We start from the raw sequence: 18,799 nt of genomic DNA, 5'->3' as shown, positions 1-18,799 counted from the left end.
CTTAATACTGTATGATCAGTTACCTGAGCCCTTTGGAAAACTATGAGACTATGAGACTCTGAGTCATTACATTGGATGATGCTCCACACACATGTTGTTACCTCCCACCTCACAGTACAGTACCTTCTCATAACCAAAGCATCCACTTTGACAGTTTTAGTCATAAATGTCTCGCATCAGGTCATCCACCTTTTACAGGCCTCAGTGTAGCCCAGAGGTAGTCAGTCTATTACGATATGAGTCAGTGTTACTAAACACATAGCCTTGGGCCTACCAGTCTGAGACAGACGGCAGGTTGTCACAGTTTCCCATATGTCTGCAAATACAATGGGAAGGAAAGCACAGACATGTTTTTATGATACTACCAGCTGAGTTGTGATGAGATTATTCCAGTGCAGGTGTGTTAACCTACGTCCACTCATGATGAGTTTAACAATGATCCAAACATTCGCCAGCCTTTAGCAATGAATGTGAAATGGCTCGGTAGACATGTACTGTATTCCTTTAAACAAAACCTCGAGACACTCATTGACATCGATGGGTGTAATGATGACTAAAGGATGATATCATCTTATCCATCCACCCCCTTATTCTTTTACACCCTCTCTGCACCCTGTTTCTGTCTCTGGTGTGTTGACCCAAGGCATCATCCCCCCTTTGGCCAGTCTGTCTCGGGACAACACCCCAAATATTGTTGCCATCATTCATCAGTGAGTCAGGGCCAAATCCTGTCCACTTCGACCCAGCTGCTTTCTCAGGGTCTCTTGCCAGAAAGGAAGGACACAAACAGAGAAAAAAGGCAAAGACGTCCGCCCCTGTTTAGTCTTGTTTAGGCTTCACAGCTGGAATGAGGTCTGACTAAAGAGATGGGAGAGATGTGCATACAGTAAATAGGCCTGTCTGTCAAACTGAGTATTAAAAGTGCATGAACACACACACACACACATACACACACACCCACACACACACACACACACACACACACACACACACACACACACACACACACACACACACACACACACACATGAAAATACTGAAACTGAAGGACTATTTTACACCTTGTAATCAGATGGTCTCTTACCTTGAAAGTAATCTATGGGCCTGGTGAAACTGTAATGTGTGGTTCAAAAACAATCTGAGTGATTGGGAAACAAATAAAAAGGTCAATGTTTGTGGCCAAATCACCCAAATTATTTCTCTGACTTGGTTGGTAGTTACTACTAAGGAGATCTGGCTACAAATATTGAACTTGAAAAAAAAAATGTTGTGAACAATCCCTTTAAAATCTCCATGCCTGAGGTGATTGATAGCTGAAGTGTGTGTAATGCAACTTCTTAGACTATTTCGTGTAGAATTTTCCTGGCTCAGTTCCAACTGATCCTAGACTGAATGATGTAACCACCCTTGGGGTTTGACCTACATTAACCTGAAAGAATACATGACTGATGCTCAATTGCAGGTTAGAACCCTTCACCTCACAATACAACCCACTCATGTGAATTAGAAAGGATTCAATGTTATATAGAACACACATTGTGGATGTAATTGACTCATGATGGGGAGACACTTGACCAAAATACCCACAGCCCTTGGCAATAGGTGTGACGACCCTACTGTATACCCTAAGTGTCTTCATCTTTGTTTTACACACACAAACACGCACGCACGCATGTACGCATGCACGTACGCACACACGCACGCACGCACATACATACACACACACACACACACACACACACACACACACACACACACACACACCTTACATTCTTGTAGAGGGAGGGTTACTGGGGGCAAGAGGCAGCCGTCTCCTGGTCCTACAAAGTCTGAGAGAGATAGCAGCAGACCCACAGGGTGCATGATTACCTTATTAAGACATAAAGTAACTCAGCTCCACATCCCCCTAAATATCTCCTTTAGCTAATTGGTGTGCACTAGATAATAATGTCGATTCTAGATAAGAGAACAAAAAGAGTCAGGTTCCTACAGGTGTTGGACAGACAGATTAGTCAAGACATTCTTACAATACAGCTTTTTTTGTCTTGATTGTGGGATGTATGGATATAACACTTTCTACAAAGGTAGCTAATGTAGATTAATGGATAAAAGTGATTTTTTTCTACCAAGGACATAATGCCCAATGTGAATGTAAATGTTCTTGCCTATGGATTTCCAGACAGTACTGCCTATTATTAATTAATGTTTTATTTGCCATGCAATCAACTTGTTAATCAATTGTTAGAATGTGGTATTTGCACATGTAGCTCCCTCCTGAGGTGGGGATCGAACCAGTGACCTTCTGATTGCTATCCGGTCTCTCTAACCTCTAGGCTACTGCCGCCTCCACTTACAGTACATGCCATTGATTTGCAATTGCCCATGTATCTGACCTGTCCATTTTCTCTCTCTCTCTCTCTCTCTCTCTCTCTCTCTCTCTCTCTCTCTCTCTCTCTCTCTCTCTCTCTCTCTCTCTTTATCTCTCTCTACTCAGACACAGAGACGTGCGACTATGGCTGGCACAAGTTCCAGGGCCACTGCTACAAGTACGTGCCCCAGCGCAGGAGCTGGGACACGGCAGAGAGAGAGTGTCGGCTGCAGGGTGCTCACATCACCAGCATCATCTCCCACGAGGAGCAGCAGTTTGTCAACCGTGAGTGTTGTGTCACTGGCTGCCATGCACAGACACACAAACACCTGGCCCCATATTATGTGACAATAAGTACAAACAATCAACAGTTTACGCTGATTGACAAGCAGACCTACTTTCTTTAAAGCCTGTGACAGTCGGGAGTGGCAGTAGAGCAGTGCATAATCAGCACGGTGTAATAGATTTGAGCTAGTTGTGCTGTCTGTCTGTGGAGTAGACAACAAACGTCCCTGCACAGAGAGAGAGAACGCAGGCAGTTGGAACAGGAAGAATGATGCATGTGTAGAAAAATGTCCCTCTCTCTCTCTCTCTTTCTCTCTGTGTGAAGGGATTGAGAAGGCCTAATAAGGCAGTTGTAGAATCAACTCATTGACCTGTTGTGTGTTGATTTATTCTGTCTCGGCAGGTCTTGGGCAAGACTACCAGTGGATCGGTCTGAACGATAAGATGTACGAGAACGACTTCCGCTGGACTGACGGCAAGCCTATGGTAACTACCATTTTCTACAAAAATGTGGAATACTGATACAGTAAAGATGTGGAATGATGCAAGACACTGAACCCCAAATTGCTCCCAGTGAGCGGGCCGGCGCCTTGCATGGTAGCTTGCCGCCATTGGTGTGTGAATGTGTGTGTGAATGGGTGAATGAGAGACTGTTGTAAAGCGCTTTGGATGAAGGCGCTATATAAGTGCAGTCCAATATGCAGATGATGACACACTGAGTCATCGGGGAGATATTTCCTGCATTACTGAATGAGGGAACTCATTGAGGTACCCTACTTTCGCCTCTACGTACATCCTGCTAGGATGTGTTCTCTGGTGTTGTGTTGTGTTGACATGTGCCTCACCATGTCACTAGCCTTTCACCAGTAGACACCATGATGGCTTCCGTTGTCTTTTTTTGTTGACATGCAAACTTGAGGATGTCCGCAGGTTTGAATCTCCCCGTCACATTGTGTCACACAGTGAACTGTGAGTGTGTCTCACATATTTTCTTTGAATGAGAGTATGGGAGTGAGGAAAAGAGAGACACAAGTAGCACAAAAGAGTGTGTACTACTATGTCTTAACATAAAAGTAGGAGTGCATTGCATTTGTTAATGTGCAATTGCGGATGTCGTTTGCTGTTGAAGAGTCCCCCTCACAGGACAGTACATGGTAATTACTACTCTGAGGCTACGTCGTACAGATTGACTCTTCACTTCAAAGATAACACTCTACCTTCCCTACCACCAGGGAGAGAGGGGGTTCAGAGAAGGCCTGGGGGGCAGCTGAGAGATAGAGGGTGAATGTGTGAGTAAGGCTGTGGAATGGAGGTGGGGGGGGGGGGGCCTGACAGGCGCAGACAGGTACAATCTCCTCCCCCCCATCTCCACAGGATGCCCACCAGGCAGCCAGAAAGCCACCCGGGGGAGTGGGCCACCAACTACCCAGACGCACAGATGGACAGCACCTGTGTCAGGCTGCAGAGAGAAAGAGTGTGTGTGTGTTTGTGTGTGTGAGGGGGGGGGGGGGGTTGGAAGCACAATAAAAGTAGGGAGCCTGGGTGGGTGGTCACCAATACTACTATACTTATATCTGGAAGTTATCTTGAAATCATCTTACTTGGTATTAGAATGCATAACAGGCAGGGAAGAAACAGCCTTTGATTAACACAGAAATTAGGTAACATAGAAATTAAGAGTTTTTCGATTGTGTGTGTGTGTGTGTGTGTGTGTGTGTGTGTGTGTGTGTGTGTGTGTGTGTGTCAGTGAGCATGTGTCAGAAGGGGTCGTTTTGGTTTTGATGATGGAGGGCTGTTTGATTATTTGTGGGAGGATGCAGGGCTGATGTTGGGTCACCAGTTTGTTAGCTGAGAGTCAGCTGAGCAGGAAGCCAGGGTTGTGTTTGCTAACCGTAATCACAGGGTGCCAGCAGGGCCTCAGGGGATGACTGAGGGAGAGAGGGGGGTCACAGCTTTGAAGAGAATGTTTGAACCCAAAACCTTGCTGAAAGACTGCAGCCCTGATCAATGCAAGGCTACATTCCACGGAGCTCTGCAGCTGTGTGTATGTGTGTGTGTGTGTGTGTGTGTGTGTGTATGTGTACCCAGCAATTGCAGTGTGATGAAGTAGATGGCCAGGCATGTATTGCATGCACATGTATGTGATGTAATGACATAGCACTACTACACGTCATTCATTACATGTGCAATTTGGTGATGATAGAATTAGGCACGTGTCCCACACACATATCCCCTTGCTCACTGTTTTATATGACGTGATTCAATTACTATACCTTTTACCTTTTTAAGGCATATGAGTTAGACCAGCTCTAGATCTACATTACATTGTTTTCAATGAGTGGAGGCCAATGCAGATCCATGTCAAATCAAAGCACAAGGCTCCAGGCCATCCAAATCATCAGCATAGGCCTAGAGTATTTGTGGTTTGTAAATGTTGCAACCTTATTTCCCATGACTATTTCTCATGCTGCACACTCATGCTATGCGAAAATCACAACACAAAACTGTAGCAGTGTAAATGTTTATCTGGTGTTGGAGTCGAAGGCTTGGTTTATTAATGATCTTGCTCTAATTTTTTTTGTTTGGGTTTGGAGCAAGGCCCCTCAGAGGGTCCCAGTGAAAGCTGGACAAACAGTGATGTCATACTGTAGCTGGGCAGTAGGTCAAAGTGTCCTCGAGAACTCTCACTGGTAGCAGGGTGGATGGGGTGACTAAGGACAGATGGGCACTGGAGGGATGGAGGGGAGGGATAGAGTCTTAGTGGAGACATTTCGGCACCACTGCTATGGTGAGAGATGTCTTGAAAAGTCTGCATTGATCTGAATTGGAAATAGGGATATAGCGCCCTCGTGTGGATAATTCACAGGTGTCATATTTGGGTGATGAATAAAATCAATAAGCAAATGAAATACTTAAATTGTTTGAATTGATTAAATTGTATTTCTAATGTTCTCATCCTTTCACTTCAAATGTCTGAGACAAGGACTGAGACCACAGGACCACAGAGATTATTATTTTTTGAAAATATCTTACTTCACTATTTGGCTAGTTGTCTTTGTCGCAGATACATTTTGTATTTGATTTGAAGCAGATACAGAAGTGATTACACTACATTTACTGATTGGGTGGCCTTTGCCCCACAGGTGTGCGATATCAGAACCAATATCAGCTGTACCCATTATACCCAGGAGATAACCCGTGCTGACAGGAAGCTGTTAATAATACAAAAGATAATAATACGTGTGTGTGTGTGTGTGTGTGTGTGTGTGTGTGTGTGTGTGTGTGTGTGTGTGTATTCACACAAGACAGTGTGGTAAATGGAAGCTGTCTTTTCAGTGATCACATTCTGATCCTGATGATGATTATGGTGATGGTGATGATCATTAAGAGGATGATTATGATAGGTGATAATGATGCTGATGCTGATGAAGATGTATTTCTATTTTCCCCTTTAGCAATATGAGAACTGGAGGCCCAGCCAGCCTGACAGTTTCTTCTCGTCTGGTGAGGATTGTGTGGTAATGATTTGGCATGAGGACGGCCAGTGGAACGACGTGCCGTGCAACTACCACCTGACCTTCACATGCAAGAAAGGCACAGGTACGTTTGGAAATTGATGGAGACAATCAATTTACAATGATGGGGACGATTCTATCAAAGAATAGAGGAATAGCATAGATTACTTTGTTATCCAATAGGAACCTTTTCTTGCGTCATACAGGCATATTTGGACATGCCAAGTGCTTGACAGGTAAAACGCAGTAATGATGATCTCTCTGTCACATGATCGCACGTACGCATTCACTCACTCATTCATTCATTCATTCATTCATCCATTCACTCATAAGTTTGCTCACTTGTTTGTTCATTCATCCATTCTGTTTTGCAAATGTAAATGTAAATGTAAATGTAAATTCATCCATTCATTCATTCACTCAATCAATCAATCACTTACTCATTTCCTTGCTCGCTCACTGATGCACGCACGCACGGATATAAAGATACACACACACACACACACACACACACACACACACACACACAGGCACGCATCAATTCATTAATTCATTAATTCATTCTATTCTTCTGTTTTGTCCCCAGTGGCCTGTAGTCAGCCCCCTCTGGTGGAGAATGCTCGTACCTTTGGAAGGAAGCAACCGCGGTACGAGATCAACGCGCTGGTGAGGTACCAGTGTAGAGACGGCTTCATCCAGAGGCACGTGCCCACCATCCGTTGCCGTGGAGACGGCCGATGGGACATTCCTAAGATCTCCTGCTTGAGCCGTAAGTAGCTACACTAATTGTACCTTTGAAACTCTGTCAATGTAGTCTGGGAAGACATAGTGGATGATAGTTTGTGTACTGTCAAATTATCTTGTATGTATATGAGTCGTAAATTAATTGAGACCAGATTGAGAATATATTGTGAGAGATGGAATAAGAGCGAATACTCATTCAACATACAAGGGTCCACCACAATTCTGATTACCGGTAAATGGAATCTTTTCCATCTTTTCGCATCCCGACTTCTTTAATTAACCCAATCTGTCTTACTCTCTCAGCATCCCACTTCCAGAGGGCCATATCCAGGAGGCATCAGCACAACAACCTGTACAATATCAGTACCTTCAAGCGGCGGACTGAGGAGGCAGCCCGCCTTCGTCACCACAAAGGAAGAAGACAGAGGAGGGAAAACAAGAGAAGACAGTGATTGCCATGGTAATGTGGCCCCAGAGCCTACATTACAGGACTTGCATGACTGTCACCCTTGTGGAGACAAAGAAAAAGAAAGGAAAATAACTTTAAAAGAAAAAGGACAAAAAGAAGCTATAAACAAAGAAACCTAAAGGATACATTTTGCAGTTTTCTTGCAGTTTCGAAGTGCCTTTTTGAAGACATATTGTTTGAAAGAATGTTCTTATAAAGGGACACAGTTCTTTTACTGACAAAATGGATACCTTCAGCTGGCTACTGGAAAAGGAAAGAAAACCTCTCCAGTATGTGTTTGCAGAGGAAGTACTTTAAACCATTCATCCCCAGTTGCATACTATGCTTTTTTTTATTTGTACACAGACCATTTAAGTACCATGAAAAGTGTTCAATCTCACATGGGGATAAATAAACAAACAAATACCAGCTTTTGTGAAATGATAGCGCTTATTTTATACAAAATAATACATTTCAATAAGTAAGTCCTAACAATAAAACAAAATAAAAGTATTATTTACAGCTCAATGATAATATACACTACATTGTCTGTAAATTACATTTTAAAGGTGATTTTGCTTGAGTTCATCAGCATGAAGGCATAATCTTAATAGATGATATTGTTCAAAATATTGTATGATCCGATGCTGGGTAAGACTTTTCATATTATTAGGACAATGTTGCTGTGGCTTTATACAATTTTTCATTCAAGACACAGCTTTTACCTTCAACAGAAGAACGAATCAGGTGCTAGCTCTCTAGGTTGATGGATTTTATATCACAAAAAAAGCATGCTGAAAGCTCATCCAATCAGAATTGTGATCGCTGGAGACCTTTCTTTGTCATGACAACAGCTTCAAACGAAGGATCAGCCTGTTGTCACCAGTTGAAGCCTTCATTCTATCTCATATGTGCCATATCAAGATAAATACAATACAGTATATATATAGAAAGAATATATGATAAGTGGATAATGGGTTACTGTTTGTGCACATCCATTAGACACTTGTGTTTCCTATTGTATGATGCAAAACTAGAGAGAAGATATTCTAAGTATTGTGTGACTGAGGGCCACATGTTTTCCCGGGTGTCTCTTCTCTTTTTAAGGCCATATCCATTCAAGTAAAGCCATAGAAATACATTATTTGGCCATCTTAAAAGAAACTACAGAAGGGAAAGGTTGTTTGTATGTTTTCTAGACTTTTTAATTCTTCCTTGAACGGCTTGCTTTGTTTACAAGAAATGTGAGGTATTTAATGTTACAATACTATTACAATGCTATTTTCTAAAGCTTTTAACATGTTCCTCTGCTTCTGTTTGTTGTGACTTCAATTCCATGTGCTATTTTCTTAGGTCAATGTAAAACTACTATTGAGAGAATGTACTTCGTGAAACACTCCAAAAAGACTTGAACATATGCCTTTTTTTTAACCAGAGATGCAAATAATTTATTTTCAAGCTGCTCTTCATTTTCATTTTTCATGTTTTCATTTTCAAAGTGAAATCATCTGGCGATGCAATCACTTAGCCCAGTTCCAGTCTCCACCCATACTGTATGTTCTGCAGGAGACAATGTTAACATCAGTTTGTGTTTATGTGATGAAGATAATCCTTTACTACACACTACAATAGATAGGCCTTTTAGTATGACATTTAGGGGTCAACAATGGACCAAATAGTAGGGCTACTACAACCAGCTGAATTCACCTTCTCTTCGCAATTTTACCAAAAACTTGTGTACAAATGTATGTTGCAGAAGTGATGATGGTCATCATTTGTGTATTCCCCAACAGTTGTTCTGTTTGAAAAAAATATTTTTGTTTGTTTGTCTTGTTTAAAGTGCACATAATAACGTTTACGTTTTATATTTATAGTAGTATAACTTTTTATTTTACAATGTGAATGTCTGGGATCTTTGTGAAAGAATTGTTTAAAAATGTTTTTTATCTGCTCCATCACCAAAGAAATACAAATAAAAGTTTTACATTTCATCCTGGCTCCATTTTGTTTCTATGCCGGTAAAAAAAACACTTTTTAACATTACTGTGTGTTTAGTCTTGTTTCAGATGTTGACATGTGAAGCCATGATTCAGCAGTTTAGGAATAGTCTTTGACTGACTTTTTGCTATGAGTGGTGTAGTCCAATGACCAACAGATAGCACTGTTTAACAACACAGTAACTACGGTAGTAGTAGTAACATAACAAGTGGTGAGGCATGGTATGGCATACGTGTACTTGAGGTAGGGTGTCCCGATTCTTGTTGGGATAGGGGGGCAGGGCGAAGTGGTAGAGCTACATGGCGTTCCAAACAGAGTTTTTTCAGAGGCACACTCAACATCGGGTGTTATGAGAAATCTCCCAGAATACCTTGCGAATCATCTGCAAGATAGTGGTGAATGCACAAGCAACAAAAGAAAACCACAAATGAAACATAAATTCATTAATTAATAATTACAATTATGATAACCATAATATAATTTTAGTTTAGTGACATTTGAATAAATGAAGAAATTTGACCTTTTCTTTAACAAGCATAACAAAACATCTACTACCCCCAGCACTGTCTCCTGAGACACCTGCTTCTCCCCTATACTGTGCCTCCTAAGACTGCCCCCCTTGTACTGTATCTCCAGTGCCCCCCTTGTACTGTCTCTCCAGTGTCTATATTAAAAATAATAATAATAATAAAATACATTTCTTCTATCACGACGACTGCCAATGGCCCCTGGCCTGAGCTAGATTACTCTTCCTGCTACAACTGGTGAATTGATGATTCACTTGCTTAGTTAAATTTATTGATTGTAAGTCACTTTGGAATAAGGCGTCGGCTAAATGCCAAAAATGTAAACTGCATTTATGCATGACAGTCCCACATTTTTACATATTTCCATGTTGAATTTCCCCCCTTTGATGGCATATGATGCCCAAAATGTAACTACTGATGACGTATCAGGGTCAAGGTTTGTCCCATTTCATAGGGGAAGATTTAAACCACTACCCCTCGAAAAGCGAAGGGCACTCGAAAAAGAGGGGTAGGGCTAAAAATAAAATAAAAGGGATTGGGCCATACTGTACATTGCCAGGGGCGTGTCTATAAGGGGGGGTTGTGTAGTGGTGCCGCCCCCTCCTGAAACATCATATTTTTTTCAAGCATATAGCTACTACTTAGCTAGTATTAGTATTAGTTCTAGTTAGTTCAACAGCTACATAGCTTTGCAAGTTAGCCTTCAGTTTAATTAATTAATTAATTCATTCACATATATCATGACAACTTGCTATGAAATTCTAAAATAGTTATAACTACTTGCTATGTCTAGCTAATGTTATGTGTAACCAGGGAGTAGCTGAAAAGGACTGTATAATTTAGGAAGGGGCTGGTTATCTAACTAATGGAGCTAAATAGGCAGTGTAGGAGGATACAGGCAGGGGGCGCCAGCAAACCGTTAGACTAGCAGTTAATATCGTTAGCATTAGCATGGGAACTAGCATTAGCATTAGCCTTCAAACAACTAGCATTAGCATTAGCCTTGTACTTAGCATTAGCATACAATTAGCATTAGCATTGGAACTACAAACAACTAACACACGGTATTACATATGAACAACACATTTATTACACAAATGGTATATGTCTATATCTCCCAAAAATATACCCTCCCTCCCAGCCGGCCACACACGCACTCAATCACTCACTGACAGTCTCGGGCCTGAACAGGCTTATAGTCCAGGGCTGTGGTGCGCGTTGAGGCCTGGTTGGATGGCATGTGCGTCGATGAAGTTAGCCGACGAAAGGGGGGGTGACGTAGCAACGCGGAGGGAAAGGGCCGTCTTCGTGGTCCACCACGAGGTGAAGGGCCCAAGTCCGGTGGTCCGCGTCGAAGCTCCGCGGGAGTCAGTGTTCGGTCGCAGTCCGCTCGTGGAGGCGACGATTATGTCCAGCTGGCGTCTCGCTTGGTCCAACGTTGAACAGCCGGCTGCTGGCAAGGCGGTCCAACGGGAACACAACTAAACGGGCTACAGTGGTACACTCAATAATCGCTTTCCTGGCGTCCTCAGCTTCTGCACGGTGTGCGTCGTACTGAATCCGCCATCTTGCATTGACTTCGCGTTACTCTCTCTCTCATTTGGTCTCTCTCGTTCTGATGCTCACCACACACTGACTCGCGGACTACTTCCGTTTCTTATATATACACCACCGAACGTAGCATCCGGGTCACGGACACACCCCGGATACTACGTCATCAAACATATGCATAAACATTACAAGAATAATACATACACTTCACGAAACGTATATTAATAGTATAGAAAATAACAAAGGAAATACCAGGGGCAAAATAGGGCTGGTTTGGGGAAACTAAACTGGCTCTAAAACTGTGGGCCTTCACAACAGCCGCCCCATGAAACCCTCGGTTTCAGTTAACTAAAGAAGGCACACTGGCTAGGCTGCTCTAGCAGCGTGAGGTATGAGGTGATAGGACCTTGGTCACTCTGCCTGTCTGCCAGGCGGCGCGTGGAAGGGACTGGTCGATCACCAGTACCACGGCACCTTCGGACATCTTGTCTCTCTCTCTCAGCAGAGTCTTCTGCTTCTCCTCCTTCTCCAGGGCGCGGATGTGCTCCTCGAAGCAGATCAGAGCGTCTTCCTGGTCCATGTTCTCCAGCTCCTCGTACTCAGCGAAGGTGGGGTCGTCCAGCAGGTACTGCTGGGCCTCGGACCAGGTGGTGCGGTAGGTGACGCTGGCCATGTTGTCCAGAATGCTCTTCAGCGCCTCCCAGTTCCTCTTCCTGAGCTGCTTGGCTTGTTCCTTCTCCTTCTTAGCCTTGTAGGCCTTAAACGCTTGCTTCTTCTCACTCAGCTTGGGCAGGGCGCTGTAGCGTGGGTCGTTGATGATCATTCTCATGGTTTGCTCCCATGACACGTCGGATGAACCACCATCCTCCTCCAGAAGCTCTTTGAAGGCCTGCTTGGCCTCCTCTTTTGGGTTCCACTTGTACGTTTTCTTCGCCAACTCCGGCCTTTCCTCCTTGGAGGCGTCTACAATACTGGCTGAGACTTTCATGGCTGACGTGTACTCGACGGAGTTGACGGGTGCGTCCATGCTGACCTCGGCCACGTGAGGGTGCATGGCCACCTGCAGGTGTTCCTCGGCAACAGCTGTTGCCGCCATGGCACGGTAGCGCCACCACCGGGACTCCTTAGTCTGGGAGTTGTAGTAGTAAGGCTTCCCATCCAGAGACTTATGCTCTGTCCACAGAGACTTCTTCTTTGGTTGGTCATCCTGTGGTGAACCATTTGTGGTACTAACTGTTCCAGGTGCACTGGCAGCAATAGATTCCACTCCAGGCGGTCCGGTTGGTTGGTTTGCTTCTTCGGTTCGGACATGGAGGGATGACGTAGCTCTCCCGTCTCTATCTCTCCCCTCGGTAGCGCCTTGGAGGGCCCACCCAAGCGCAGTCTTAACAGCCATCGGGCAGCCTCGTGGTCCTCTCAGCGGAGGACGGAGCGACACGATCAGTTCAGCGTTGTCCGAGCCGATGAGAAGGGTTGGCTCCGCTCCTTCTATCGGATGTAGGTCTACTCGCCGTAGGTGGGGATATCTTGCGCGTAACCTCTCCAGGGGGTAGTCGTAGCGGGAGAGCGCTAGCTGGTCGGCGGTGAAGACATTCTGAAGCCGATGTCTATCCGACGGCCGCCCCGCCGGGGAGATAGAGAAGTTGATTCTCGCCCCGGTGACCTCTTTAAGGTCGCGCCGTATCGTGCGCAGAGTCAGCTTCTCCGCAGTCCCTTGGAGCCCCAACTGGCGCACTGCCCCCTGGAGAAGGATGGTCCGTTCCGACCCGTCGTCTAGAACGGCGTACGTGTCGTACACAGCGTTGTTGTGGTGAAGTCGGACCTTCACCACCTTCAGTAGAACCTTGGAGCCGCTGCTCTGTGGCGAGTCTAGGTAGTAGACAGGGGTTTCCTCTTCCGGTGCGCGACCGGACCTAGGGCTTCTGTTGCCCTCCGTGGACCTGGCGAGGGAGACCTCGTGTAGGATGTGGAGGTGGACCTCCTCACAGCGGTTGCACTTCCTCCTCAAGGTGCAGTTCTTCGCCAGATGGTCGCGCCCACAGTTCCAGCACCTCTTGTGCTCCTCGAGCCACCTCTGCTTGGCCTCGGTACTCAGGTTGTTGAAGTCACTGCACTCATTGAACCAGTGCTCGCTGGGGCAGTACGGACATGGCGGTGGACCTCTCCGTCCCTTTTGAGGGGGTTGAGAGGAATCCTTTCCCTCAGGTCGGGTGGTCCTCTCTCTCCGAGGCTCCTCCTCCGTGTGCAGCACTCCTACTGGGCGTCCTCTGTTCGAGCTCGGCCGGTCCCAGCGGTCTCCCTTCTCCCTCTCCTTCTTCGGCTCAGCGTAACCCATGGCGTCTACGTTGGTGTCATGCACTTCCTCCAGTAGGAACTCCGCGAAGGCAGCCATGCTCAGACCCAACTTCCCGGGGTTACGAACGCGCTGCTGTCGCCGGAACCTCTCCTGCCGGAAGCGTGGGATCTTGCGGAGCAGCCGCTCTACGTTGGAGGTGCTGTTGATCTCGCTGGCGCCAGCTGGGCCCTGCGTCTTCAGCATTCCAACCAAGGTGTGCACGCGGAGCGCGAAGTCATCCAGCGCCCGGTCATCCTTGATGGGGGCCTGCTGTTCGAGGGCTTGCAGTTCAGCAAGGGCGTGGTTCCAGGGACGACCGTAGCGGGCATCCAAGTCAGCGAGCGCTCTGGTGTAAGGTGTCGGTGCGGAGGCATGGGCCAGTACCATGTTGTGGGCTCTGGGGTTCCTCACATGCTGAAGGAGAATCGCATATTTGTAGGACTCTGAGCAGGAGTTGTCCAAGAGCGTGTCTAGGCAGATGCGTAGCTCCACATACTGGCTCCTGTCCTCGTCCTTGAAGAAGGGGAACTTGGGTCCCTCCACCTGGGGGAACATCCTGTAGTGGATCATCGGTGCTGGAGTGACGGTCTGGGTGTCCGGCCTGCATGCATTTTGGTGCACTGGAGGACCTAGGGGTGTGCTACGCTCTTGGGGGATGGCTCCCCTCCCGGGCAGCGACGCTGGCTCCCTCTGGGCCGCGTAGCGGTCGGGTCCCTGGTCCTCTTCCTTCCAGGTGGTCAGCTGGGCCTGCAGTTGGACAGTCATGGCGGGGGTCATGGAGCCATCGGCGGGGGGTTCAGGAGATGGCACTCGAGAGGGCCGTGCGGATGATGCTCTGGAGCTACGGGCCGACGGAGTTCTGCTGATGCACACGTCGCGCATGGTCTGCATCATTTCCTCCATCTTCTCTGCGTGCAGTTGCTCTCTCGCCATCTGCCTCTCCGCCGCGCGTTCCGCCCCCTCCATCTGTCTCTCCGCCGCGCGTTCCGCTCCGTCCATCTGGAGGCGTTCACGTTCTAGCGCCTCCTGGCGCTGGAGGCGTTCACGCTCCATCTGGAAGCGTTCACGTTCTAGCGCCTCCTGGCGCTGTCTCTCCGCCGCGCGTTCCGCTCCGTTCATCTGGAGGCGTTCGCGTTCTAGCGCCTCCTGGCGCTGGAGGCGTTCACGCTCGAACTGGAGTCGTTCCCGCTCTAACGCCGTCTCGGCCTGTTGGCGCTCCCGCTCTAACGCCATCTCGGCCTGTTGGCGCATACATTCGGACAGCGCGGCACTACTCCCTCTGGAGTGCAGGCTATCCGCCCCAGAGGCAGAACTGCCCACGGAAGCCCTGGACCGGTAGGAAGCCACTGAGCGGCAGGAGCTAGGTCTCGAGCGCGCCGTACTGGGAGGCAGATCGTTAAGGCTGAGGCCCTCCCTCTTCCGCCCGCAGGCGCTGTCGGACCGGGCCTCTCCTTCCTGTTCTTCCGTTTCCACGGCAAAACCCTGCGGTTCTGCCATCTCATCCTCAGGCTGGTGCTCTTTGAGGGCTGTCTCAGTGCTAGCCACCCGCGCGCCGGCGGACACCTCGGCCTCTCCGACCACTGTATCCCGTGGAGTGCGCTCCTCGCTACCACTCAGTGAGCTTTCGAGCTCAAGCTCATACTCCTGTAACCTCGGAGGCAACCGCGGGACTCTCTGTGGTCGTGGCTCTGGCTCAGGGGGCGGAGAAGGGGGGGTAACTGTCTGGTCTGGTTGGCTGCGCTCAGCCATGCTATCACTACACTACCAATCCGGCTCGAAGGACCAATTGTAACCAGGGAGTAGCTGAAAAGGACTGTATAATTTAGGAAGGGGCTGGTTATCTAACTAATGGAGCTAAATAGGCAGTGTAGGAGGATACAGGCAGGGGGCGCCAGCAAACCGTTAGACTAGCAGTTAATATCGTTAGCATTAGCATGGGAACTAGCATTAGCATTAGCCTTCAAACAACTAGCATTAGCATTAGCCTTGTACTTAGCATTAGCATACAATTAGCAATAGCATTGGAACTACAAACAACTAACACACGGTATTACATATGAACAACACATTTATTACACAAATGGTATATGTCTATATCTCCCAAAAATATACCCTCCCTCCCAGCCGGCCACACACGCACTCAATCACTCACTGACAGTCTCGGGCCTGAACAGGCTTATAGTCCAGGGCTGTGGTGCGCGTTGAGGCCTGGTTGGATGGCATGTGCGTCGATGAAGTTAGCCGACGAAAGGGGGGGTGACGTAGCAACGCGGAGGGAAAGGGCCGTCTTCGTGGTCCACCACGAGGTGAAGGGCCCAAGTCCGGTGGTCCGCGTCGAAGCTCCGCGGGAGTCAGTGTTCGGTCGCAGTCCGCTCGTGGAGGCGACGATTATGTCCAGCTGGCGTCTCGCTTGGTCCAACGTTGAACAGCCGGCTGCTGGCAAGGCGGTCCAACGGGAACACAACTAAACGGGCTACAGTGGTACACTCAATAATCGCTTTCCTGGCGTCCTCAGCTTCTGCACGGTGTGCGTCGTACTGAATCCGCCATCTTGCATTGACTTCGCGTTACTCTCTCTCTCATTTGGTCTCTCTCGTTCTGATGCTCACCACACACTGACTCGCGGACTACTTCCGTTTCTTATATATACACCACCGAACGTAGCATCCGGGTCACGGACACACCCCGGATACTACGTCATCAAACATATGCATAAACATTACAAGAATAATACATACACTTCACGAAACGTATATTAATAGTATAGAAAATAACAAAGGAAATACCAGGGGCAAAATAGGGCTGGTTTGGGGAAACTAAACTGGCTCTAAAACTGTGGGCCTTCACAACATTATGCGTTTCTTCTTTTGCACAACCAGTTCACAAGATACCACTTCCCAGATAAGTGTATTAACCATGGTAATTGATTGATGTTTTAGATGTGCTAGTATGAGTCATTTTGGTCTGTTAACGAGCAAAACAGCTAGCGTTGGAGTGCAGAGCATCCGTTTTTTTGCTGAAAGATGCTGAAAGATGCTGAAAGATGTGAATGTTAAAGTTCCATAAGTATAAGCAAAATGAAGTAAAGTAACAATTTATTTGAAAATATAATTTATTTGAAAATAATAATTTATTTGAAAATAATAATTTATTTGAAAATAATAATAATAAATAAAGTAACAATTTATTTGTTTATTTTGTTTTCTCCCTACGCACAAAACACGTACCGAAACCGAACCGAAACCGTGACCCAAAAACTGAGGCTCAACTGAACCGTTGGCCCCCTACTGTACACACATGACTGTGTGGCCACCCACAGGCCTGATTACTGATGGCGACGAGACGGCCTACAGAAGTTGACCGTCTGGCTCAATACAGCCAGGCCAATAACCTTGCTCACAATGCCGACAAGACAAAAGAGCTGGTGGTGGACTTGGAAAAAGAGGCAGGCACAAGACCCCATCATCATCAACGGGTCTGCTGTAGAGAGGGTAAATAGCATCAAGTTCCTGGGGGTTCACATCACCAACAACCTCACCTGGGATGTAAACACCAACCAAGTGGTGAAAAAAGCGCAATGCTTCTATCTCAGAGCATCCTGACAGGCTGTATCACTGCCTGGTACGGGAACTGCACTGCCCTTAACCCCAAAGTGCTGCAAAGTGTAGTGCGGACAGCTGAGAAGATCAGCGATTGTGTGCTACCCTCCATCCATCTACAGTACAGCGACTGGTGTGTCAGTAAAGCCCTCAGAATTATCAAGGACCCCAGCCATCCAAATCGGAAATTATTCACACTACTGCTGTCGGGGAAACGGTACCCTAGCTTCAGGGCTAAAACCCAGAGGATGTCGAATAGCTATTTCCCACAAGCAATCAGGCGCCTAGGGAAATGCACTGGCATAAGGCAAACGACTGTCCCCCCCATACCAACCCCACTGCATTAATTAAGCAATATCACACGAGAGGGAGTGTGTTATGCTGAATATCAGCACGGCTGTGATTCGGTCGTAGGTACGAGGCCACAGGCAGAGTACCGAAGACAATCACAGCCGTGCTGATATTCAGTATAACAGCACGACCTCTGATAGAATTTTCTGTTTTCCCATGGGCCCCCCCTGAGATGGCCCCCCCCCTCGAGATTGGGCCCCCCCATTTAAAAAAAACTAGAATCGCCCCTGTTCATTGCAAGGACAAATAAAGATTAATAGTAATAATAATAATAATAACAATAATAATAATAATAATAATAATAATAATAATAATTCACAAACCCAAGGTCGCTTTACAAGGGCATGGGACAAACAGAACAGAGCCAGAGAGACAAACACACAAAACAAGATAGTTATGCTGATGATGCTCAGCTGTACATATCAGTATTTCCTGATAATTCACATGCACTTGTCTCCGAGATATAAAACTTTGGATGTCCAAAAATGTTCTACAACTAAATCAGGACAAAACTGAGATTCTTGTCATTGGACCAAAACCACAAAAAGACAAATTGTCGAATATGATGGGAACTTTGCTTTCAAACTGCAAACATGAAGCTAAGAATCTAGGTGTGATTATAGATTCTGACTTAAGCTTTGAGCCTCACATCAAATCTATCACTAGAAATGCTTTTTATCATCTACGGAATATTGCAAAAGTTAAAACATTTCTCCGGCAAGCTGATGCAGAAGTGTTAATGCATGCTTTTGTTATTACACGTTTGGACTATTATAACAGTCTCCTTTCTGGTCTTCCGAAGAAAGCTATTGGCCAGCTGCAATTAGTCCAAAATGCAGCAGCGAGAGTTTTAACCAAAACAAGCAGACGAGCTCATACAACTCCTATTTTAGAAACTCTACACTGGCTTCCTGTTAAGTTCAGAATAGATTTCAAGATCCTTCTGCTTGTTTATAAAGCTCTCACTGGCATAGCACCAGAATATCTGAAATACCTTTTGCTAGCATATTAGCCCAATAGAGCTCTCAGGTCTTTTGACGCTAGTTTTCTCTGTACAAAAGAAGAGATTTGGTGAGGC

This window comes from Nansenia antarctica (genome assembly GCF_963989245.1).
Source record: "Nansenia antarctica genome assembly, chromosome: 5".
NCBI classification, from domain to species: domain Eukaryota; kingdom Metazoa; phylum Chordata; class Actinopteri; order Argentiniformes; family Microstomatidae; genus Nansenia; species Nansenia antarctica.
This window is presented reverse-complemented; position numbering follows the sequence as displayed.